This window comes from Pleurodeles waltl, chromosome 7 (assembly GCF_031143425.1).
Source record: "Pleurodeles waltl isolate 20211129_DDA chromosome 7, aPleWal1.hap1.20221129, whole genome shotgun sequence".
NCBI lineage: Eukaryota > Metazoa > Chordata > Amphibia > Caudata > Salamandridae > Pleurodeles > Pleurodeles waltl.
In genome coordinates this window covers 362164504-362189020 of record NC_090446.1, presented here as the reverse complement: position 1 = coordinate 362189020, position 24517 = coordinate 362164504, and positions in this window count along the sequence as shown.

Here is a 24517-nt window from a genome sequence, read left to right as displayed (position 1 = left end):
CACCAAATAAGGAGGGACCCTCACCTGCCTCATGCTGCTGTGCCCAGCACTTTGTCGCAATCCTGCGCGGTGCTGTGGTTGGATGACACCTGCCCTCCTGAATCTGACTGTGCCTGTCTGGTGCTGATGGGGTACTTGGCCCTTCCTGCTGCTCATCGGAGTCGTTGCTGAGCTCTGGCAGTGGAAGTGCCCTGGGCCTGCGTCGTACAGTTGCTATGTTGAGGGACCCACTGGTGTTCGAATCTGAGGGCAGATGGGTGTCTGTGTCGCCTACCCTTGCAGATGCTGTGGCTGCTGGGCCTGGCCCACCTGCAACAACAATATGCAGCATGTCAGTTCTGTATGTTACATTTTCGGTCAGGCAATGGCAATAAAGGTACAGGTACTGCTCTACACGGTGTTGTGTGTGTTGTTTTCCTCTGGGTGTCACCCTACTTAAATACATTGTGCTACTTTCAGTTCTGGGTTTTGGACTGCCACTCTCATAATGCATTGTAGTGCTGCTTCTAAGATGTGGACTGGACTACTTCTCACACTGTTTCACATTACTTGCTAATTCCTAAGGGGCTTTTGTGCATACACATATAGGGTTATAAATCAATATTGCACTTAGCTTGGCTGGTACTTGGTGTGCCGGAGGTGTTGATGTCTGTGACCCCAGTCACAGCTTCAGGTAGGAGTGTGGACTCCACTAGGTCCTCCAATGGTGTTAATGGTGCCCCTGTGGGGGGACCGCCTCCTGTGCCCCTGGCATCCGCAAGTCTCCTTGCCACCCTCTCCTTTGCATGGGACCGCAGGTCATACCACCTTTTTTTTATCTCTTCAATGGAGCGTTGTGCCACTCCAATTGCGCAGATTTTGGACTGTATGTCCAACCATAGTCTCTTCTTTTCACTCTCAGGCACCTGGAGTGAGCTTTTTCCAAACAGGCGATCATGGCTCCTCACCACCTCCTCAGTTAGTACCTCAAGCTCCTGCTCGCTGAATTTCAGCTTGCGCTTCCTTTCACCCTTCTCCTGTGATTGTCCTGGAATATCCATCCTTGCTCAGGTGTTCTTGATCCTTCTGAGTGCTGCTCTGTGTGGCTGGGCTGCTCTCTCTCAGGATGCTGGTTTGGGTGTGGCACCTGAAACTACCTGGGATGACTCATTTCCTGCTGGTGATGTCATTAGGCTCCTCCAGGTGTGCATTCTCAAACTTTCTCGCGATTTGCGATTTTTTACCGAATCGCAAAAAAATCGCAATTTGCGATAATGCAAATTGCGATTCGGTAAATGGGCCTCACAAATCACAAATAGCGATTTTTAAGAAATCGCTATTTCCGAATCGCAATTTTGTTACATGGCCAACTGCGACTCGGAAATAGCGATTTCTTAAAAATCGCTATTTGCGATTTGCAAGTTCCAGTTTTCAGACATATGGCCCAATATCACAAGAAACACAATATCTTAGGAGGTAAGTAAAATACACAAAATATACACACAAACCAAAATCAGGTAAGTAAACAGTTAGAAAAAGAGTGCAAACACTGTAGAATACAATAGGATGCAATAGGCCTGGGGGCAACACAATCCATATACTCTGAAAGTGTAATGCGAACTGCGACTGGACCCCTAGGATAGTGTAGCGTGTAGAGGGTCGCTGGGAGTGTAAGAAAACACTAAGAGTGTCCAAGATACCCCACCCCAAGACCCTGAAAAGTAGGAGTAAAGTGATACTACTTCCCCAGAAACACACTAAACACGTGATAGAGGATTCGGCAAAGACCACAGCAGACTGCAAAGCACTGAAGATGGATTCCTGGACCTGAGGACCCTCAAAGGAAGGGGACCAAGTCCAAGAGTCGTGAAAGTGTCCGGGGAGGCAGGAGCCCACTAAACCCCAGATGAAGGTGCAAAATGGCTGCCTCCGGATGAAAGAAGCTGAAGATTCTGCAACAACGAAAAGTGCTAGGAACTTCTCCTTTGTGTACAAGATGTCCCACGGAGTGCTGGAGAATGCTGAGTTGTTTCTTTGGTGAAAGACTACAAACTAGCCTTGCTAGCTGCAAAGGTCGTGGTTGAAGAAAAAGGATGCTGCCCGGGCCCAGGAAGGACCAGGATGTTGCCACTTGGGAGAGGAGACAGAGGGGGCCCTCAGCAATACAGAGAGCCCACGCACAAGAAGACAGCACCTGAAGAAGTCCTTGAGCATGGGTAAAAGAGGACTGAGCACAGCGATCATCTCAACACTACAAAAGAGGGTCCCACGAAGCTGGAGGTCAACTCAGGTACCTTGTGGTACTTACACCTTTTACCCATGTTCAAGGACCTGAAGAAGTCCTTGAACATGGGTAAAAGAAGACTGAGCACAGCGGTCATCTCAACACTACAAAAGAGGGTCCCACGAAGCCGGAGGTCAACTCAGGTACCTTGTGGTACTTACACCTTGTGCCAGCTCTAGTTATCCCTTATTATTAGATTAGTAGTATTCTAGCAGCTTAGGCTGATAGAGGTAGCTATAGCAGAGCAGCTTAGGCTGAACTAGGAGACATGCAAAGCTTCAACTATACCACTTATATCATATAGCACTATCTCACAAGAAACACAATACTCAGAGTTACTAAAAATAAAGGTACTTTATTTTAGTGACAATATGCCAAAAGTATTTCAGAGGATATACTCCCTTAGGAGGTAAGTAAAATACACAAAATATACACACAAACCAAAAATCAGGTAAGTAAAACACTTAGAAAAGTAGTGCAAACAATGTAGAACACAATAGAATGCAATAGGAGACAATAGGCCTAGTGTCAACACAAACCATATACTCCAAAAGTGGAATACGAACCACGAATTGACTCCAGGCTTAGTGTAGCGTGTAGAGGGTCTCTGGGAAGGTAAGAAAACACTAAGGGTGTCCCAGATACCCCACCCCAAGACCCTGAAAAGTAGGAGTAAAGTTACCCTACTACACCCAGAAAGACAGTAAAGACGAGATAGGGGTTTCTGCAAAGACAACAACTGACTGCAAAGCACTGAAGACAGATTCCTTGACCTGAGGACCTGCAAAGGAAGGGGACCAAGTCCAAGAGTCACACAAGTGTCCAGGGGGGGCAGGAGCCCACTAAACCCCAGATGAAGGCGCAAAAGGGCTGCCTCCAGGTGGAAGAAGCCAAAGATTATGCAACAACGGAAGGTGCCAGGAACTTCTCCTTTGGTCAGAAGATGTCCCACGGCGTGCTGGAGGATGCAGAGGTGTTTCCACACAGAAAGACTGCAAACAAGCCTTGCTAGCTGCAAGGGTCATGGTTAAAGATAATGGGTGCTGCCAGGGCCCAGGAAAGACCAGGAGGTCGTCCCTTGGAGGAGGAGACAGAGGGGGCGCTCAGCAAGAGAGAGAGCCCATGCAGAAGCAGGCAGCACCCGCAGAAGCACCTGAACAGGCGTTCAAAAAATCTGAGCATGGAGGTCGTCTCAACACAACAAAAGAGGGTCCGACGAAGCCGGAGGTCAACTCAGCATGTTGGGCAGTGCAGGATGGAGAGCTGGGGACCTGGGCTGTGCTGTGAACAAAGAAAGTGTTGCAAAAGTGCGCAGAAGCCCTAGCAGCTGTAGATCATGCAGTACACAGGATTACTGTCTGGCGTGGGGAAGCAAGGACTTACCTTCACCAAATTTGGACAGAAGGACCACTGGACTGTCAGGGTCACTTAGATCCAGCTCCTGTGTTCCAGGGACCACGCTCGTCAAGATGAGAGGGGACCCAGAGGACCAGTGATGCAGAAGTTTGGTGCCTGCGGTAGTAGGGGGAGGATTCCATCGTTCCACGGGAGATTTCTTCTTGGCTTCCAGTGCAGGGTGAAGGCAGACAGCCCTCAGAGCATGCACCACCAGGAAACAGTCGAGAAAGCCGGCAGGATTAGGTGCTACAATGTTGCGGGTAGTCTTCTTGCTACTTTGTTGCGGTTTTGCAGGTGTCCTGGAGCAGTCAGCGGTCGATCCTTGGCAGAAGTCGAAGAGAGAAGTGCAGAGGAACTCTGGTGAGCTCTTGCATTCGTTATCTGAAGAGAAACCCACAGGAGAGACCCTAAATAGCCCTCAGAGAAGGATTGACCACCTAGCCAGGTAAGAGCCTATCAGGAGGGGTCTCTGACGTCACCTGCTGGCACTGTCCACTCAGAGGTATCCATTGTGCCCTCACACCTCTGCATTCAAGATGGCAGAGGTCTGGGACACACTGGAGGAGCTCTGGGCACCACCCCTGGGGTGGAGATGGACAGGGGAGTGGTCAGTCCTCTTTCCTTTGTCCAGTTTCGCGGCAGAGCAGGGGCTGGGGCCTCCCTGAAGTGGTGTAGACTGGCTTATTTGTGTGTGTGCGTGTATATATATATATATATGTATGTATGTGTATTCTGTGCTTGGCATGTTTCGTGGATCATTGCATGGCTCCTGGGTGGGTTGTTATACTAGATATCTATGAATTCCTGCTCTCATCTTATCACACTTATCTACTCATCATCATGTCATGTCTCTATCAAACTATACTCCATTTTCACTCTGACTTATCCCAAATCCCTTCTACTACTTTAATCCCCTAAATAACTCTGCTTAAGCTCTTCCCTCCGCTTCCACATCTAACTCACCAAACCTCACTCTACTACTGTGACCTCCCACACAACCCTACTAAATTCTTCCGCATTTATCTTGCCCTGCTACTATGCTCTCATTAACCCTTCCACATAATCTTCCCTCCTCCACCCCCCTTTACTCATCCCAAGCCTTTGGGTTGAGTAAATGAAGGATATACTCCCAATTAACACTTCTGGATTTCTTTCCTCCTCCACCCCTCCATTACTCCAGTCAATCTAACTAACAAACTCTCATATCCGCGGCTCTAATTAACTCATAATAATACTAAAACTGTACTCATTATTTCCTGATCCTAATCCATCACTAATTCTTGTTGGGTTCCAGAGTTGCGTGCTACTCATCGAAAAGCGCTTCGACGTCTCGTCAGGGGTAGTAACCGCTATATAAAAACGATTACCATACCATACCATACCATTATGCAGATAGGGCACCATGTGTGCCCTTCAAAGCATTTCCAGAGGCTGGGGAGGCTACTCCTCCCCAGCCCTTAACAACTATGTAACACCCTCTATCAGAGGAAAGTCATGTTCTGTCTTCCTGGGACTGGGATGCCCAGACCCCAGGAGGGCAGAACCCTGTCTGTGGGGTGGCAGCAGTGCTAGCTGCAGAGATAACCCCAGAAAGCTGGTTTGGCAGTACCCGAGGTCCATAGTGGAGCCCCGGGGATGTATGGGATTGTCAAATTAAACATGTTACGAGGCCATATTCTGAGTTATCATTGTGAAGCTACATATAGGTATTAACCTATATGTAGTGCACATGTGTAATGGTGTCCCCACACTCACAAAGTCCAGGGAAAGTACCCTGAACTATGTGGGGTCACCTTTGTTAGTGCGAGGGTGCCCTCATGTAGGAGGCTGGACTGGCTTGTAGTGAGTACCTAGGGGTACTTGCACCTTGCACCAGGCCCAGTTATCCCTTATTAGTGTATAGGGTGTCTAGCAGCATAGGCTGATAGATAATGGTAGCTTAGCAGAGCAGCTTAGGCTGAACTAGGAGACGAGTGAAGCTCCTACAGTACCACTTAGTGTCATATGCACAATATTATAAGAAAACACAATACACAGTTATACTAAAAATAAAGGTACTTTATTTTTATGACAATATGCCAAAGTATCTCAGAGTGTACCCTCAGTGAGAGGATAGGAAATATACACAAGATATATATACACAATACCAAAATATGCAGTAATAGTCTTAGAAAACAGTGCAAACAATGTATAGTTACAATAGGATGCAATGGAGACACATAGGGATAGGGGCAACACAAACCATATACTCCAAAAGTGGAATGCGAACCACAAATGGACCCCCAACGTATGTGACCTTGTAGAGGGTTGCTGGGACTATTAGAAAATAGTAAGGGTTAGAAAAATAGCCCACCCCAAGACCCTGAAAAGTGAGTGCAAAGTGCACTAAAGTTCCCCAAAGGACATAGAAGTCGTGATAGGGGAATTCTGCAGGAAAGACACAAACCAGCAATGCAACAACAATGGATTTCCAGTCGAGGGTACCTGTGGAACAAGGGGACCAAGTCCAAAAGTCACAAGCAAGTCGGAGATGGGCAGATGCCCAGGAAATGCCAGCTGTGGGTGCAAAGAAGCTTCTACTGGACAGAAGAAGCTGAGGTTTCTGCAGGAACAAAAAGGGCTAGAGACTTCCCCTTTGGTGGAGGGATCCCACTCGCCGTGGAGAGTCGTGCAGAAGTGTTTTCCCGCCGAAAGACCGCCAACAAGCCTTGCTAGCTGCAAATCGTGCAGTAAGCGTTTTTGGATGCTGCTGTGGCCCAGGAAGGACCAGGATGTCGCAAATTGCGTCAGGAGAGAGAGGGGACATCGAGCAAGACAAGGAGCCCTCTCAGCAGCAGGTAGCACCCGGAGAAGTGCCAGAAACAGGCACTACAAGGATGCGTGAAACGGTGCTCACCCGAAGTCGCACAAAGAAGTCCCACGTCGCCGGAGAACAACTTAGGAGGTCGTGCAATGCAGGTTAGAGTGCAGTGGACCCAGGCTGGACTATGCACAAAGGATTTCCGCTGGAAGTGCACGGAGGCCGGAGTAGCTGCAAAAGTCGCGGTTCCCAGCAATGCAGTCTGGCGTGGGGAGGCAAGGACTTACCTCCACCAAACTTGGACTGAAGAGTCACTGGACTGTGGGAGTCACTTGGACAGAGTTGCTGGATTCGAGGGACCTCGCTCATCATGCTGAGAGGAGACCCAAGGGACCAGTAATGCAGCTTTTTGGTGCCTGCGGTTCCAGGGGGACGATTCCGTCGACCCACGGGAGATTTCTTCGGAGCTTCTAGTGCAGAGAGGTGGCAGACTACCCCCACAGCATGCACCACCAGGAAAACAGTCGAGAAGGTGGCAGGATCAGCGTTACAGAGTTGCAGTAGTCGTCTTTGCTACTATGTTGCAGTTTTGCAGGCTTCCAGCGCGGTCAGCAGTCGATTCCTTGGCAGAAGGTGAAGAGAGAGATGCAGAGGAACTCGGATGAGCTCTTGCATTCGTTATCTAAGGAATCCCAAGAGACAGAGACCCTAAATAGCCAGAAAAGAGGGTTTGGCTACCTAGGAGAGAGGATAGGCTAGCAACACCTGAAGGAGCCTATCAGGAGGAGTCTCTGACGTCACCTGGTGGCACTGGCCACTCAGAGCAGTCCAGTGTGCCAGCAGCACCTCTGTTTCCAAGATGGCAGAGGTCTGGAGCACACTAGAGGAGGTCTGGGCACCTCCCAGGGGAGGTACAGGTCCGGGGAGTGGTCACTCCCCTTTCCTTTGTCCAGTTTCGCGCCAGAGCAGGGCTAAGGGGTCCCTGAACCGGTGTAGACTGGCTTATGCAGAAATGGGCACCAAATGTGCCCATGAAAGCATTTCCAGAGGCTGGGGGAGGCTACTCCTCCCCTGCCTTCACACCATTTTCCAAAGGGAGAGGGTGTAACACCCTCTCTCAGAGGAAGTCCTTTGTTCTGCCATCCTGGGCCAGGCCTGGCTGGACCCCAGGAGGGCAGATGCCTGTCTGAGGGGTTGGCAGCAGCAGCACCTGCAGTGAAACCCCGGGAAAGGCAGTTTGGCAGTACCAGGGTCTGTGCTACAGGCCACTGGGATCATGGGATTGCGCCAACTATGCCAGGATGGTATAGAGGGGGCAATTCCATGATCATAGACATATTACATGGCCATATTCGGAGTTACCATTGTGAAGCTACATATAGGTAGTGACCTATATGTAGTGCACGCGTGTAATGGTGTCCCGCACTCACAAAGTCCGGGGAATTGGCCCTGAACAATGTGGGGGCACCTTGGCCAGTGCCAGGGTGCCCACACACTAAGTAACTTAGCACCCAACCTTTACCAGGTAAAGGTTAGACATATAGGTGACTTATAAGTTACTTAAGTGCAGTGTAAAATGGCTGTGAAATAACGTGGACGTTATTTCACTCAGGCTGCAGTGGCAGGCCTGTGTAAGAATTGTCAGAGCTCCCTATGGGTGGCAAAAGAAATGCTGCAGCCCATAGGGATCTCCTGGAACCCCAATACCCTGGGTACCTCAGTACCATATACTAGGGAATTATAAGGGTGTTCCAGTAAGCCAATGTAAATTGGTAAAATTGGTCACTAGCCTGTTACTGACGATTTGAAAGAAATGAGAGAGCATAACCACTGAGGTTCTGATTAGCAGAGCCTCAGTGAGACAGTTAGTCACTACACAGGTAACACATTCAGGCACACTTATGAGCACTGGGGCCCTGGGTGACAGGGTCCCAGTGACACATACAACTAAAACAACATATATACAGTGAAAAATGGGGGTAACATGCCAGGCAAGATGGTACTTTCCTACACAACCCCCCCCCCCCCAAACGAAGGACAATAAGACTAGCCATGACCTGATGAGTCTTCATTGTCTAAGTGGAAATATCTGGAGAGTCCATCTGCATTGGAGTGGCTACTCCCAGGTCTATGTTCCACTGTATAGTCCATTCCCTGTAGGGATTTGGACCACCTCAATAATTTAGGATTTTCACCTTTCATTTGTTTTAGCCAAAGTAGAGGTTTGTGGTCTGTATGAACAATGAAGTGAGTGCCAAACAGGTATGGCCTCAACTTCTTCAGAGCCCAGACCACAGCAAAGGCCTCCCTCTCTATGGCAGACCAACGCTTTTCTCTAGGGGTCAACCTCCTACTAATAAAAGCAACAGGTTGATCCTGGCCCTCAGAATTAAGTTGTCATAGGACTGCCCCTACTCCTAATTCAGATGCATCAGTTTGGACATAGAATTTTTTAGAGTAACAAGGGCTTTTCAGGACAGGTGCAGAGCACATGGCCTGCTTCAGCTCCTCAAAAGCTTTCTGACAGTTTGCTGTCCATAATACCTTTTTAGGCATTTTCTTGGATGTGAGGTCATTAAGAGGGGCTGCAATGGAGCCATAGTTCTTAATGAACCTCCTGTAATACCCAGTGAGGCCTAGGAAGGCTCTCACCTGAGTCTGAGAGGTAGGGGGAACCCAATCAATAATTGTTTGGATTTTCCCCTGAAGTGGTGCAATCTGTTCCCCACCAACAAGGTGTCCCAGATAAACCACCTTACCCTGCCCTATCTGGCACTTTGAAGCCTTGATAGTGAGGCCTGCCTTTTGCAGGGCCTCTAAAACTTTCCATAGGTGGACCAGGTGATCATCCCAGCTGGAGCTAAAGACAGCTATATCGTCCAAATATGCTGCACTGAAAGCTTCCAGCCCTTGCAGGACTGTGTTCACCAACCTCTGAAAAGTGGCAGGTGCATTTTTCAATCCAAAAGGCATTACAGTGAACTGGTAATGGCCTCCAATGGTTGAAAATGCTGTTTTAGGTTTAGCATCTTCTGATAATTTGATCTGCCAATACCCTGCAGTCAAATCAAAAGTGCTTAGATACTTGGCAGGTGCCAGTGTATCTATGAGCTCATCTGCCCTGGGTATAGGGTGAGCATCAGTTTTGGTTACCAGGTTGAGACCTCTATAGTCTACACAAAACCGCATTTCCTTCTTTCCATCTTTGGAATGGGGTTTTGGTACAAGTACCACAGGAGAAGCCCATGGACTTTCAGAGTGCTCAACCACTCCTAGTTCTAACATTTTCTGCACCTCTTGCTTTATGCAGTCCCTGACATGGTCAGGCTGCCTATAGATCTTACTTTTGACAGGTAAACTGTCTCCAGTATCTATAGTGTGCTCACACCAAGAAGTGGTACCTGGCACAGTAGAGAAGAGTTCAGAGAATTGATCTAGGAGATTTATGCAATGGTCTTTCTGCTCAGCAGTAAGACAATCTGCCAAAACTACACCTTCCACAAGAGCATCTTGTTCTGTGGAAGAGAAGAGATCAGGTAGAGGATCACTGTCTTCTTCCTGTCCCTCATCAGTTGCCATGAGCAGGGTGAGATCAGCCCTGTCATAGTAGGGTTTCAGGCGGTTGACATGGAGCACCCTAAGGGGACTCCTGGCAGTGCCTAAGTCAACTAAAAAGGTGACTTCACCCTTTTTCTCAACAATTGTGTGGGGTCCACTCCATTTATCTTGGAGTGCTCTTGGGGCCACAGGTTCCAAGACCCACACTTTCTGCCCTGGTTTGTACTGAACCAAAACAGCCTTCTGATCATGCCATTGCTTCTGGAGCTCTTGGCTGGCCTGAAGGTTTTTACTGGCCTTTTTCATATACTCAGCCATCCTTGATCTGAGGCCAAGTACATAATCCACTATGGGCCTGATTCTAAGCTTGGCGGGCGGAGGGAGCCGCCCGCCAAGCGGGAACCGCCAGAAGACCGTCCCGCGGTCAAGAGACCGTGGCGGTCATTCTGGGTTTCCCACTGGGCTGGCGGGCGACCGCCAAAAGTCCGCCCGCCAGCCCAGTGGGAAACACCCTTCCCACGAGGAAGCCGGCTCCGAATGGAGCCGGCGGAGTGGGAAGGTGCGACGGGTGCAGTTGCACCCGTCGCGAATTTCAGTGTCTGCAAAGCAGACACTGAAATTCTTTGTGGGGCCCTCTTACGGGGGCCCCTGCATTGCCCATGCCATTGGCATGGGCACTGCAGGGCCCCCCAGGGGCCCCACGACACCCCATACCGCCATCCTGTTCCTGGCGGGCGACCCGCCAGGAACAGGATGGCGGTATGGGGTGTCAGAATCCCCATGGCGGCGCAGCAAGCTGCGCCGCCATGGCAGATTCCCATGGGCAGCGGAAAGTCGGCAGTACACCGTCGGCTTTCCGCTTCTGGCTGCGGCTGTACCGCCGCGGTCAGAATGCCCGGCGGAGCACCGCCAGCCTGTTGGCGGTGCTACCGCCAACCCCCGCCCTGGAGGTATTTACCGCCAGGGTCAGAATGACCCCCTATATCTTGTTTTGGAGCTTTTAAAGGTTGTTCCCAACCCTCCTTGACAAGTGTTAGTGGACCCCTAACAGGGTGACCAAAGAGGAGTTCAAAGGGGCTGAAGCCCACTCCTTTCTGGGGTACCTCCCTGTAGGCAAAAAGGAGGCATGGTAACAGGATATCCCATCTCCTGCGGAGTTTTTCAGGGAGACCCATAATCATGCCTTTGAGAGTTTTATTAAATCTCTCCACCAGTCCATTTGTTTGTGGATGATAGGGTGTAGTGAACTTGTAAGTCACACCACACTCCTTCCACATGGCCTTTAAGTATGCAGACATGAAATTGCTTCCCCTGTCTGATACTACTTCCTTTGGGAAGCCCACCCTAGAAAATATTCCCAGGAGGGCCTTTGCCACTGCAGGTGCTGTAGTGGTCCTTAAAGGAATTGCTTCAGGATATCTTGTGGCATGGTCCACTACCACCAAGATAAACCTATTGCCTGAAGCAGTAGGAGGGTCAAGGGGGCCAACTATGTCAACCCCTACCCTCTCAAAGGGAACCCCAACCACAGGCAGTGGAATAAGGGGTGGCTTTGGGGTGCCACCTGTCTTGCCACTGGCTTGACAGGTTTCACAGGACTTACAAAACTCTTTTGTGTCCTCAGACATCCTAGGCCAATGAAACAAGGGAACAAGCCTGTCCCAAGTTTTCATTTGACCCAGATGTCCAGCTAGGGGAATGTTGTGGGCAAGAGTTAGGAGGAACTTTCTGTACTCCTGAGGAATCACTAATCTCCTTGCAGCTCCAGGTTTAGGATCCCTTGCCTCAGTGTACAAGAGGTTGTCCTCCCAGTAAACTCTGCGAGAGTCACTGACATCCCCATTAGCCTGTTTGACAGCTTGCTGTCTTAGACCCTCTAATGTGGGACAGGTTTGCTGTGACACACTGAGCTCCTCTCTGGCAGGCCCCCCTTCACCCAAAAGCTCAGCAGTGTCTGCTTCAAGCTCCTCTGGTGTAGGTTCTGCACAGGGAGGGAATTCTTCTTCCTCAGAAGTTGAATCCACTGTAGAGGGAGGGATAGTAGGAAGTGGTTTGCTTCTACTAGCCCTAGCTTTCGGGAGCACTTGGTCCATTGTTCCAGGATCCAAGCTTCCCTGTCCTTTTTGCTTTTTGGCCTGAGCCCCGGTTAAAGCAAAAATATGCCCTGGGATGCCCAGCATTGCTGCATGGGCCTCCAACTCCACATCTGACCAAGCTGATGTCTCCAAATCATTTCCTAGTAGACAGTCTACAGGTAAATCTGTGGCTACCACAACTTTCTTTGAACCAGTAACCCCCCCCCCAGTTGAAATTAACAACAGCCATGGGGTGGCTAAGTGTGTTGTTGTGAGCATCGGTTACTTGGTACTGGTGACCAAGTAGGTGTTGTTCAGGGTGGACCAGTTTCTCTATGACCATAGTTACACTGGCACCAGTGTCCCTGTAGGCCTGAACCTCAACACCATTTATTAGGGGTAGCTGCTTGTACTTATCCATATTAAGGGGACAAGCAACTAAGGTGGCTAAATCAATAGCCCCCTCAGAGACTAATATAGCCTCTGTGGTCTCCCTAACCAGACCAACCCCAACTAAATTACCAATAGTGAGCCCAGCTACTCCCTTGGATTGGCTATTAGTAGGTTTGCTCCCACCACCACTGCTATTGGTAGGGACACTAGGTGTAGCAGTAGGGGTTGTAGTGGTAGGAGGCTTGGTGCTTTTCTTTGGACAACTGGGATCTGTTGTCCAATGGCCTTTTACTTTACATAAATAGCACCATGGTTTCTTTTCTTTGTTTTGATTAAAAGAGGATTTGGGCCCACCACCCCCACCAGAGTGTTTTTGTGGGCCTGATGACGACTCATTTTTAGATTTGTCCCCACCCTTGTCAGAAGCCTTACCATCCTTCTTTTTGTTGCTATCTTTGTCACCCCCTGTATGAACTTTTCTGTTCACCCTTGTTCTGACCCATTTGTCTGCCTTCTTTCCCAATTCTTGGGGAGAGGTCAGATCAGAGTCCACCAAGTACTGGTGCAACAAATCAGACACACAATTATTAAGAATATGCTCTCTCAGGATCAAGTTATACAGGCTGTCATAATCAGTAACTTTACTGCCATGTAACCACCCCTCCAAGGCCTTCACTGAATGGTCAATGAAATCAACCCAGTCTTGTGAAGACTCCTTTTTGGTCTCTCTGAACTTTATCCTGTACTGTTCAGTGGTTAAGCCATAACCATCCAGGAGTGCATTCTTAAGAACTGTAAAATTATTGGCATCACTTTCTTTCACAGTAAGGAGCCTATCCCTACCTTTTCCACTAAATGATAGCCATAGGATAGCAGCCCACTGCCTTTGAGGGACATCCTGTACAACACAGGCCCTCTCAAGTGCAGCAAACCACTTGTTAATGTCATCCCCCTCCTTATAAGGGGGAACTATCTTATGCAGATTCCTGGAATCATGCTCTTTTGCAGGATGACTATGGGGAATACTGCTGCTGCCACCATGGGTTTCTAAACCCAACTTCTGTCTTTCCTTCTCTAATTCTAAAGACTGTCTATCCAAATCCAGTTGTTGCTTTTTAAGCTTCAGTCTGGTTTGTTCCACCCTCAACTTATTGAGTTCCCTTTCTAACATTCTGTCATCAGGGTTGGTGGGAGGGACATTTCTAGATACAGAAGTATGATGAGAATGGACAGAAGGAGACCTGTCCCTTACAGAGGGCACCCTAACAGCTTGGCTGACAGTGTAATGTGAGAGCACACCATCTGTATGATGTGACTCCACCTCAGTACCAACTATGCTAGACTGTCTAGTAATGGGCAGGCTAGGAAGTTTATTTCCTGAATCTTTTCCTGGGGGAGTCCCTGGATCAGATTGGGAACCATTAGCTACTTTTTCAACAGATGGGGCACTTTTAGCCTTATCCTGTTCTCTAAGCATGTTAAGTAACAATTCCAAGGACGGATTCTTCCCTACACTCAAACCTCTTTCTACACAGAGACTCCTTGCTCCTTTCCAGCTAAGGTGGTCATATGCAAGTTTGGACAGATCAACATTTTGGCCTGTGCCAGACATTTTTAGAGAGAGTTAAAGTGATAGAAAAAGAAAAAAAAGTTTTCAGAACTTTTTAGAAAGACAGAAAAAACTTTTTAAACTTTTAAGAACTTTTTGAAAGTTTAGAAGTACTTTTCAGCACTTTAGAAAAGAGTGAAAAGAGGAAATGCAAAACTTTTTAGCTATGTGTACACACACTGAACTTGTTTTGTATATTTTTCTCTTATGAAAAGTACAATGACAAGAGTGGTAAGTAGTCTCAAAGCACTTATACCACCGCTGCACAACCAATGTAGGAGGCTGGACTGGCTTGTAGTGAGTACCTAGGGGTACTTGCACCTTGCACCAGGCCCAGTTATCCCTTATTAGTGTATAGGGTGTCTAGCAGCATAGGCTGATAGATAATGGTAGCTTAGCAGAGCAGCTTAGGCTGAACTAGGAGACGAGTGAAGCTCCTACAGTATCACTTAGTGTCATCTGCACAATATCATAAGAAAACACAATACACAGTTATACTAAAAATAAAGGTACTTTATTTTTATGACAATATGCCAAAGTATCTCAGAGTGTACCCTCAGTGAGAGGATAGGAAATATACACAAGATATATATACACAATACCAAAATATGCAGTAATAGTCTTAGAAAACAGTGCAAACAATGTATAGTTACAATAGGATGCAATGGAGACACATAGGGATAGGGGCAACACAAACCATATACTCCAAAAGTGGAATGCGAACCACAAATGGACCCCCAACCTATGTGACCTTGTAGAGGGTCGCTGGGACTATTAGAAAATAGTAAGGGTTAGAAAAATAGCCCACCCCAAGACCCTGAAAAGTGAGTGCAAAGTGCACTAAAGTTCCCCAAAGGACATAGAAGTCGTGATAGGGGAATTCTGCAGGAAAGACACAAACCAGCAATGCAACAATGATGGATTTCCAGTCGAGGGTACCTGTGGAACAAGGGGACCAAATCCAAAAGTCACAAGCAAGTCGGAGATGAGCAGATGCCCAGGAAATGCCAGCTGTGGTTGCAAAGAAGCTTCTACTGGACAGAAGAAGCTGAGGTTTCTGCAGGAACAAAAAGGGCTAGAGACTTCCCCTTTGGTGGACAGATCCCTCTCGCCGTGGAGAGTTGTGCAGAAGTGTTTTCCTGCCAAAAGACTGCCAACAAGCCTTGCTAGCTGCAAATCATGCAGTAAGCGTTTTTGGATGCTGCTGTGGCCCAGGAAGGACCAGGATGTCGCAAATTGCGCCAGGAGAGAGAGGGGACATCGAGCAAGACAAGGAGCCCTCTCAGCAGCAGGTAGCACTGCGACTACAGGCAATACGAGGATGCGTGAAACGGTGCTCACCCGAAGTCGCACAAAGAAGTCCCACGTCGCCGGAGAACAACTTAGGAGGTCGTGCAATGCAGGTTAGAGTGCCGTGGACCCAGGCTGGACTGTGCACAAAGGATTTCTGCCAGAAGTGCACGGAGGCCGGAGTAGCTGCAAAAGTCGCGGTTCCCAGCAATACAGTCTGGCGTGGGGAGGCAAGGACTTACCTCCACCAAACTTGGACTGAAGAGTCACTGGACTGTGGGAGTCACTTGGACAGAGTTGCTGGATTCGAGGGACCTCGCTCGTCGTGCTGAGAGGAGACCCAAGGGACCGGTTATGCAGCTTTTTGGTGCCTGCGGTTGCAGGGGGACGATTCCGTCGACCCACGGGAGATTTCTTCGGAGTTTCTAGTGCAGAGAGGAGGCAGACTACCCCCACAGCATGCACCACCAGGAAAACAGTCGAGAAGGCGGCAGGATCAGCGTTACAGAGTTGCAGTAGTCGTCTTTGCTACTATGTTGCAGTTTTGCAGGCTTTCAGCGTGGTCAGCAGTCGATTCCTTGGCAGAAGGTGAAGAGAGAGATGCAGAGGAACTCGGATGAGCTCTTGCATTCGTTATCTAAGGAATCCCAAGAGACAGAGACCCTAAATAGCCAGAAAAGAGGGTTTGGCTACCTAGGAGAGAGGATAGGCTAGCAACACCTGAAGGAGCCTATCAGGAGGAGTCTCTGACGTCACCTGGTGGCACTGGCCACTCAGAGCAGTCCAGTGTGCCAGCAGCACCTCTGTTTCCAAGATGGCAGAGGTCTGGAGCACACTAGAGGAGCTCTGGGCACCTCCCAGGGGAGGTACAGGTCAGGGGAGTGGTCACTCCCCTTTCCTTTGTCCAGTTTCGCGCCAGAGCAGGGCTAAGGAGTCCCTGAACCGGTGTAGACTGGCTTATGCAGTAATGAGCACCAAATGTGCCCATGAAAGCATTTCCAGAGGCTGGGGGAGGCTACTCCTCCCCTGCCTTCACACCATTTTCCAAAGGGAGAGGGTGTAACACCCTCTCTCAGAGGAAGTCCTTTGTTCTGCCATCCTGGGCCAGGCCTGGCTGGACCCCAGGAGGGCAGATGCCTGTCTGAGGGGTTGGCAGCAGCAGCAGCTGCAGTGAAACCCCGGGAAAGGCAGTTTGGCAGTACCAGGGTCTGTGCTACAGGCCACTGGGATCATGGGATTGTGCCAACTATGCCAGGATGGTATAGAGGGGGCAATTCCATGATCATAGACATATTACATGGCCATATTCGGAGTTACCATTGTGAAGCTACATATAGGTAGTGACCTATATGTAGTGCACGCGTGTAATGGTGTCCCCGCACTCACAAAGTCCGGGGAATTGGCCCTGAACAATGTGGGGGCACCTTGGCTAGTGCCAGGGTGCCCACACACTAAGTAACTTAGCACCCAACCTTTACCAGGTAAAGGTTAGACATATAGGTGACTTATAATTTACTTAAGTGCAGTGTAAAATGGCTGTGAAATAACGTGGACGTTATTTCACTCAGGCTGCAGTGGCAGGCCTGTGTAAGAATTGTCAGAGCTCCATATGGGTGGCAAAAGAAATGCTGCAGCCCATAGGGATCTCCTGGAACCCCAATACCCTGGGTACCTCAGTACTATATACTAGGGAATTATAAGGGTGTTCCAGTAAGCCAATGTAAATTGGTAAAATTGGTCACTAGCCTGTTAGTGACGATTTGAAAGAAATGAGAGAGCATAACCACTGAGGTTCTGATTAGCAGAGCCTCAGTGAGACAGTTAGTCACTACACAGGTAACACATTCAGGCACACTTATGAGCACTGGGGCCCTGGGTGACAGGGTCCCAGTGACACATACAACTAAAACAACATATATACAGTGAAAAATGGGGGTAACATGCCAGGCAAGATGGTACTTTCCTACACCTCACACTTAGTAACTTTGCACCTAACCTTCACTAAGTGAGGGTTAGACATATAGGCCCTCATTCTGACCTTGGCGGGCGGCGGAGGCCGCCCGCCAAAGTCCCGCCGTCAGGTTACCGTTCCGCGGTCGAAAGACCGCGGCGGTAATTCTGACTTTCCCGCTGGGCTGGCGGGCGGTCGCCTTCAGACCGCCAGCCAGCCCAGCGGGAAAGAGGCTTCCACGATGAAGCCGGCTCGGAATCGAGCCGGCGGAGTGGAAGCTGTGCGACGGGTGCAGTTGCACCCGTCGCGTATTTCACTGTCTGCGCAGCAGACAGTGAAATACATGTAGGGGCCCTCTTACGGGGGCCCCTGCAATGCCCATGCCAGTGGCATGGGCACTGCAGGGGCCCCCAGGGGCCCCGCGACCCCCCCTACCGCCATCCGGATCTCGGCGGTCCGACCGCCGGGATCTGGATGGCGGTAGGGGGGGTCGGAATCCCCGCGGCGGTGCAGCAAGCTGCGCCGCCGCGGAGGATTCAATGGGGCAGCGGTACACTGGCGGGACCCCGCCAGTGGTGCCGGTCCGACCGCGGCTTTACCGCCGCGGTCGGAATCCCCATTGGAGCACCGCCGGCCTGTCGGCGGTGCTCCCGCGGTCCTCCGCCCTGGCGGTCAAAGACCGCCAGGGTCAGAATGACCACCATAGGTGACTTATAAGTTAGTTATGTGCAGTGTAAAATGGCTGTGAAATAACGTGTGTGTTATTTCACTCAGGCTGCAGTGGCAGTCCTGTGTAACATTTGTCTGAGCTCAGTATGGGTGGCAAAAGAAATGCTGCTGTCCATAGGGATCGCCTGGAACCCCAATACCCCGGGTACCTAGGTACCATACACTAGGAAATTATAAGTGTGTCCAGTGTGCCATATAGAATTGGTGAAAATGGTCACTAGCCTATAGTGACAATTTTAAAGGCAGAGAGAGTGCACACATTCAGGCCACAAACTATGAGCACTGAGGTCCTGGCTAGCAGGAACCAAGTGAAACAGGCAAAAACAAACCTACATACATGTGAAAATGGCAGTAACATGCCAGACAAGAAGGTACTTTACTACAAGGCCCAGTAGTCACCACACCCACTTGTGGTGGGAAAGGATCCAGGGGACATGTCCTGAGGGTGAAGGAGCCTACACCAGGCAGCCTCAAGGGTAGGAGCCTGCCCCAACTGCTGGCAGGAAGAGCAAGGGGCCTGCCCCAGCTGCTGCCAGGAAAAGCAAGGAGCCTGCCCCAGCTGCTGCCAGGAAGAGCAAGGGGCCTGCCCCAACTGCTGCCAGGAAAAGCAAAGAGCCTGCCCAAGCTGCTGCCAGGAAGAGCAAAGAGCCTGCCTCAGCTGCTGCCAGGAAAACCAAGGAGCCTGCCCCAGCTGCTACCAGGAAGACCAAGGAGCCTGTCCCAGCTGCTGCCCGGAAGAGCAAGGAGCCAGCACCAGTAGGCAGTAAAGGCAAGGGGCCTGGGGCAGAGACTCTGACGGAGCCCCCACCACTAACCATGGTTGTGCAGCCATCTGAGGCTACAGGGGGATGGGCTGGACCCTCCTCCCACCAGCAGAAGCAGCAGCACCACCACCACCAGTGGGCAGCCATCCGAGGCTGCAGGGGATGGGCTGGAGCCTCCACCCACCAGCAGCACCACCACCACAAGTGGGGAGCCATCCAAGGCTGCAGTAGATGGGCTGGAGCCTCCCCACAGTAGCAGCAGCACCACCACCACCACTAAGCAGCCGTCACCGCCCACGGGCGGTATGTAATCCTTCCTCCATGGGCTGCTGTGCAGCCTGCCCCCTGCAAATCCAGTGGGTATGACACCCACCTGAGAGTCTGTGACCTTGCACTCCCCAGAATTGAGAGCACAGGGCATGATGCCCCCTCCAGAATTAGTGGGTAATACACCCACCACCACCGCCCTCCCCAGGATCAAGAGCATAGGGCACGATGCCCCCTCCAGAACCAGTGGGTGAGACACCCACCAACCCCAGCCTCCCCAGGATCAAGAGCACAGAGCATGCTGCCCCCTCCATAACTAGTGGGTGAGACGCCCACCAGCCCCAGCCTCCCAGGACCAAGAGTACAGGGCACAATGCCCCCTCCAGAACCAGTGTGGGAGACACCCACTACAGGAAATGTGGCCTTGCACTCCCCAAGACAAATCACAGGGCATGTTGCCCCTTCCAGGGCATGTGGGCAAGTCACCCACCTAAGAGACTGTGGCCGTGCACTCCCCAGGACCAAGCACAGGGCATGTTGCCCCCTCCATTGCCTGTGGGCAAGTCACCCACTTGGAAGAATGTGGCCTTGCACTCCAGAGGACCAAGCACAGGGCATGTTGCCCTCTCCAGAGCAAGTGGGCAAGTCATCCACTTGAGAGACTCTGGCCTTGCACTCCCAAGGACCACACACAGGGCATGTTGCCCCCTCCAGAACCAGCGGTCTTGTTTCATCTCCCAGCTGAGGTGCCCCCCGTCCCCCTGAGGTGCCTGCCTATTTCCAAACTGATACCCCTGAAGTGTTCTCCCCGTGTTGATGCAGGTGACAAGTGGGTCCTTGGACTTTGCCCACACACACTGAGAAATAGGCAGTGTCCCTTGAACTGTACAATTGTATATATTTGTTGCATTGCATATTTCTTATTTCTACTGTGTTGATCTTATTACATTCACTGTTGTCCTTGCATTATTCATCCGAGGTACATGGTAAATATGTTTTAGTACTGCAGCTGTATGTGTGTATGATGTTGGGGGTGGGGGTGTTGTGTGTGTGTCACTCTCTTTTTCCTCCGCCCTCCCTTGATTGCTAGGCAGCTGTACTTACCATGGTCGTCTTCGCCGTCATTGGTGTTTTTGGTGGACCAGTGTAGGAGGCTGGCCTTGTTTGTAGAGGGTACATTGGGTACTTACACCTTATACCAGGTCCAGGTATCCCTCATTAGTGAAATGTAGTAGTGTTGTAGCAGCTTAGGCTGATAGAAGTAGCTATAGCAGAGCAGCTTAGGCTGAACTAGAGACATGCAAAGCTCATGCAATACCACTTAAAGTTACACTGTACTTTTAATCAAGTAAAGACAATACTCAGTGTTATAAAAAATAAAGGTATTTATTTGGGTGACACAGTACCAGAATTATTTTAGAGACATTACTCCTTCTGGAGGTAAGTATTATGCACAATATATACACTAGACACCAAAATAGGCAAGTAAATAGTAATAGAACAATGCAAACAATAGGAAATGCTATAGAATGCAATGGGACAAAATAGGTCTAGGGGCAACACAAACCATATACTAAGAAAGTGGAATGCGAATCACAAATTCCCCCCTAGACAAGTGTAGTGTGTGCAGAATCGCTGGAAGAGTAAGAATACAGTAAAGGTAAGTAAATTACCCCACCCCAGAGCCCAGAAAAGCAGGAGTAAAGTACTGCAAATTTCATTAGGACTCACTACACCTCGTGATTGGGATATTGCAGTAACCAACCAAGTCTGCAAACAACAACTGCTGGATTCCTGGACCTGAAGACCTGCAAAAGAAGTAGACCAAGTCCAGAAGTTGAAAGAAGTTCCAGGAAGTACATGAGCCCGTGCCAACCCAAAAGAGGGTGCAAAAGAAGAGTCCCCGGTTAGTTGAAGACTACAGGAATGCACCCTAGGAAGATGCCAGTGGGTTCCTGCATGATGCAACGGATGTCCCACAACGTGAAGATGGATGCAGATTTGATTTTGTGTTGGAAGTCGCCAACAAGCCTTGGGTACGACAAAAGTGCATTTTGGTGCTGGCTGGACCCAGGAGGGACCTGGGGGCCACAACTCTGTGAGGTGGAAGAGGGGGCTCTCATCACTTTTGAGAGCCCTCAGGATACCAGGCAGCACCCACAGGAGTCCCAGGACACAGGGACAAAGGAGGTGCAAAATGCGGTTGGTGCATCACAACAAAGGAAGGTCCCATGCCGCTGGAGAATAACTCAGCGAGTTGAGCATCGAAGGATGGAGTGCTGGGGACGTGGGTCAGGCTGTGCATGAAGGAATTTTTAAAATAGTGCACAGAGGCCTCAGGAGGCGAGGAAGACCCAGTACAAGGGGATACCGTCGCTCTCAGGGAAGGCAAGGTCTTACCTCCTCAAATTGTGTCAGCAGGACCTCAGGACAGCCAATGTTGATGGGGTCCAATCTCTGTGTCCTAAGGAGCACGCTCTCCGCTGTGAGGGGAGTCCAAGGGTACTGTTCATAATCTTAGAAGGTGCCTGCTGGAGCAGGGGAGTGACTCCGTCACCAGGGGAGATTTCTCCAGTCGTTCTGGTGCAGGGTGAAGACAGGTAGTCCTCAGAGCATGCACACCATGGAAAGTGTTGCAGTTGCTTGCTGGAGCTGAAGTCCAGGGTGCCCCCACACCTTGCAAAGTGAGATGCCTGAAGTCTGAGACACACTGGAGGAGCTCTGGGCAGCACCTCTGGGGTGGTGATGGACAGGGGAGTGGTCACTCCCCTTTTCTTTGTCCAGTTTCCCACCAGAGCAGGGGAGAAGGGGTTCCTGAACCAGTGTAGAAGGACTTATGCAAGGAGGGCACCATCTGTGCCTTTCAAAGCATTTCCAGAGGCTGACGGAGGCTACCCCTCCCCAACCTGTAACACCTATTTTCAAAGGGAGACAGTGGAACATCCCTCACCCAAAGGAAATCATTTGTTCTGCCTTCCTGAGCTTGAGCTGCTCAAGCAACAGGAGGGCAGAAACCTGTCTGTGAGGGGGCTGTAGCTGGGGCTGCCTGGAAAACCTCAGAAGGTTGAAAAGGCAGTAAGGGGTGCATTGAATCATACAGCCAATGCTTTCAAAAGCCTTGGGATGTGATTCCAACATGTTTGATACCAAACATAGCCATATTCTGAGTTACCATTGTGAAGCTGAACATAGATAGTGACCTATGTACAGTGCACGCGTAAAATTGCGTCCCCGCACTCATAAAGTCCGGGAAAATGGTCTTGGAGGCCGTGAGGGCACCTCTGCTTGTGCAGGGTTGCCCTCACACATAGGTACTCTGCACCCAGCCTTAAGGGTTGGAAGGACTGACATATGGGTGACTTATAAGTGACCTGGTGTAGTGTAAATGGCAGTGAAAGGGTGCATGTACCATTTCAAACATGCTGAAATGGCAGTCATGTAGATGCCTTTGCAAGGGCTCCCTACAGGTGGCAAAAGAAATGCTGTAGCTCACAGGAATCCCCTGGGACCCCAATGCCCTGGGTACCTAAGTACCATATAATAGGGTCTTATAAGGGGTGACCATTATGCCAATTTTGGTGAAATACTGGGTTACCAGTACTTAGTGACAACATTTAGAGGTGAGAGAGCATAATCACTGGGGTCCTGGTTAGCAGGATCCCAGTGTACACAGTCAAACACACTGACATCAGGCAGAAATTGGGGGTAACATGCCAAAAAAGGGTACTTTCCCACACAACCTTCCCCCCCAATGGGGAACAATAAGGCTAACCTTACCCAGATGAGTCTTCATTGTCTAAGTGGAAATATCTGGAGAGTCCATCTGCTTTGGAGTGGTTACTCCCAGGTCTATGTTCCACTAAAAAGTCCAACCCCTGTAGGGAAATGGATTACCTCAACAATTTAGGGTTTTCACCTTTCATTTGTTTTACCCATAAGATATGTTTGTGGTCTGTCTGAACTATGAAGTGAGTCCCAAAGAGGTATGGCCTCAACTTCTTCAAGGCCCACACCACAGCAAAGGCCTCCCTCTGACTGACCAAAGCTTTTCTCTGGGGGTCAACCTTTTACTGATAAAAGCAACAGGTTGATCCTGGCTGTCTGAATTCAGTTGTGATAGCACAGCCCCAACCTCTACCTCTGAAGCATCAGTTTGGACAATAAACGTCTTTGAGTTGTTTGGGCTTTTTAGGACAGGTGAAGTACACATAGCATGCTTAAGCTCAAAAAGCTTTCTGACAGCTAGCTGTCCATAATACCTTTTTAGATCTTCTTGGATGTGACTCCATTAAGAGGGGCAACAATGGAGCCATAGTTTTCAATTAACCTCCTGTAATATCCAGTGCAACCAAGAAAGGCTCTGACCTGGATCTGTGTTTTAGGGGGAGACCAGTTCAATCCGTTCTCCACCTACCAGGTGTCCCAGATAAACCACCTTCCCCTGCTCTATCTGGCATTTTAAAGCCTTGATAGTGAGGCGTGCCTTTTGCAGGGCCTCCAAAACTTTCCACAGGTGGACCAGGTGGTCATTTCAGGTAGAGCTGAGGACAGCAATATCATCTAGATATGTTGCACTAAAAGCTTCCAGACCTTGGAGGACTGTATCCACCAACCTCTGAAAAGTGGCAGGTGCATTCTTTAGATCAAAGGGCATAACAGTGAACTGATAATGCCCTCCAATGGTAGAGAAAAGTGTTTTTGGTTTAGACTCTTCTGATAGCTTGATCAGCCAATACCCTGCATTCAAGTCAAAAGTGCTGAGATATTTGGCAGATGTCACTGTATCAATAAGCTCATATGCCCTGGGTACAGGGTGAGCATCAGTCTTGGTGACTGTGTTGAGCCCTCTGTAATCTACACAGAACCTCATTTCTTTTTTCCTATTTTGTGAATGAGGCTTGGGTACAAGCACTACTGGGCTGGCCCAGGGACTATCAGAGTGCTCAATCACTCCCAAGTCAGGCATCTTCTGAACTTCAGATTTAATACAGTCCCTGACATGGCCAGGCATTCTATAAATCTTAATTTTGACAGGTAAACTGTCTCCAGTATCTATGGTGTGTTCACACCAAGTGGTATGACCAGGTGTCAGAGAAAAGAGTTCAGAAAATGGACCTAAGAGGTTCCTGCAGTCCTCCTTCTGCACTTCAGAAAGACAATGTGCAAGAATAACCCCTTCCACTGAGCCATCAGCTGCAGTGTTGGAGAAAAGATCAGGGAGAGGGTCACTCTCATCTTCCTGCCCCTCATCAGTGGCCATGAGTAGGATTAGGTCAGCCCTATCATAGTAAGGTTTCAGGTAGTTCACATGAAGTACTCTAAGAGGACTTCTTGGAGTGTCTAGGTCCACCCTTCTTTCACAAGAGCTAATGGACCCCTAAAAGGGTGACCAAAAAAGAGTTCAAATGGACTGTAGCCCA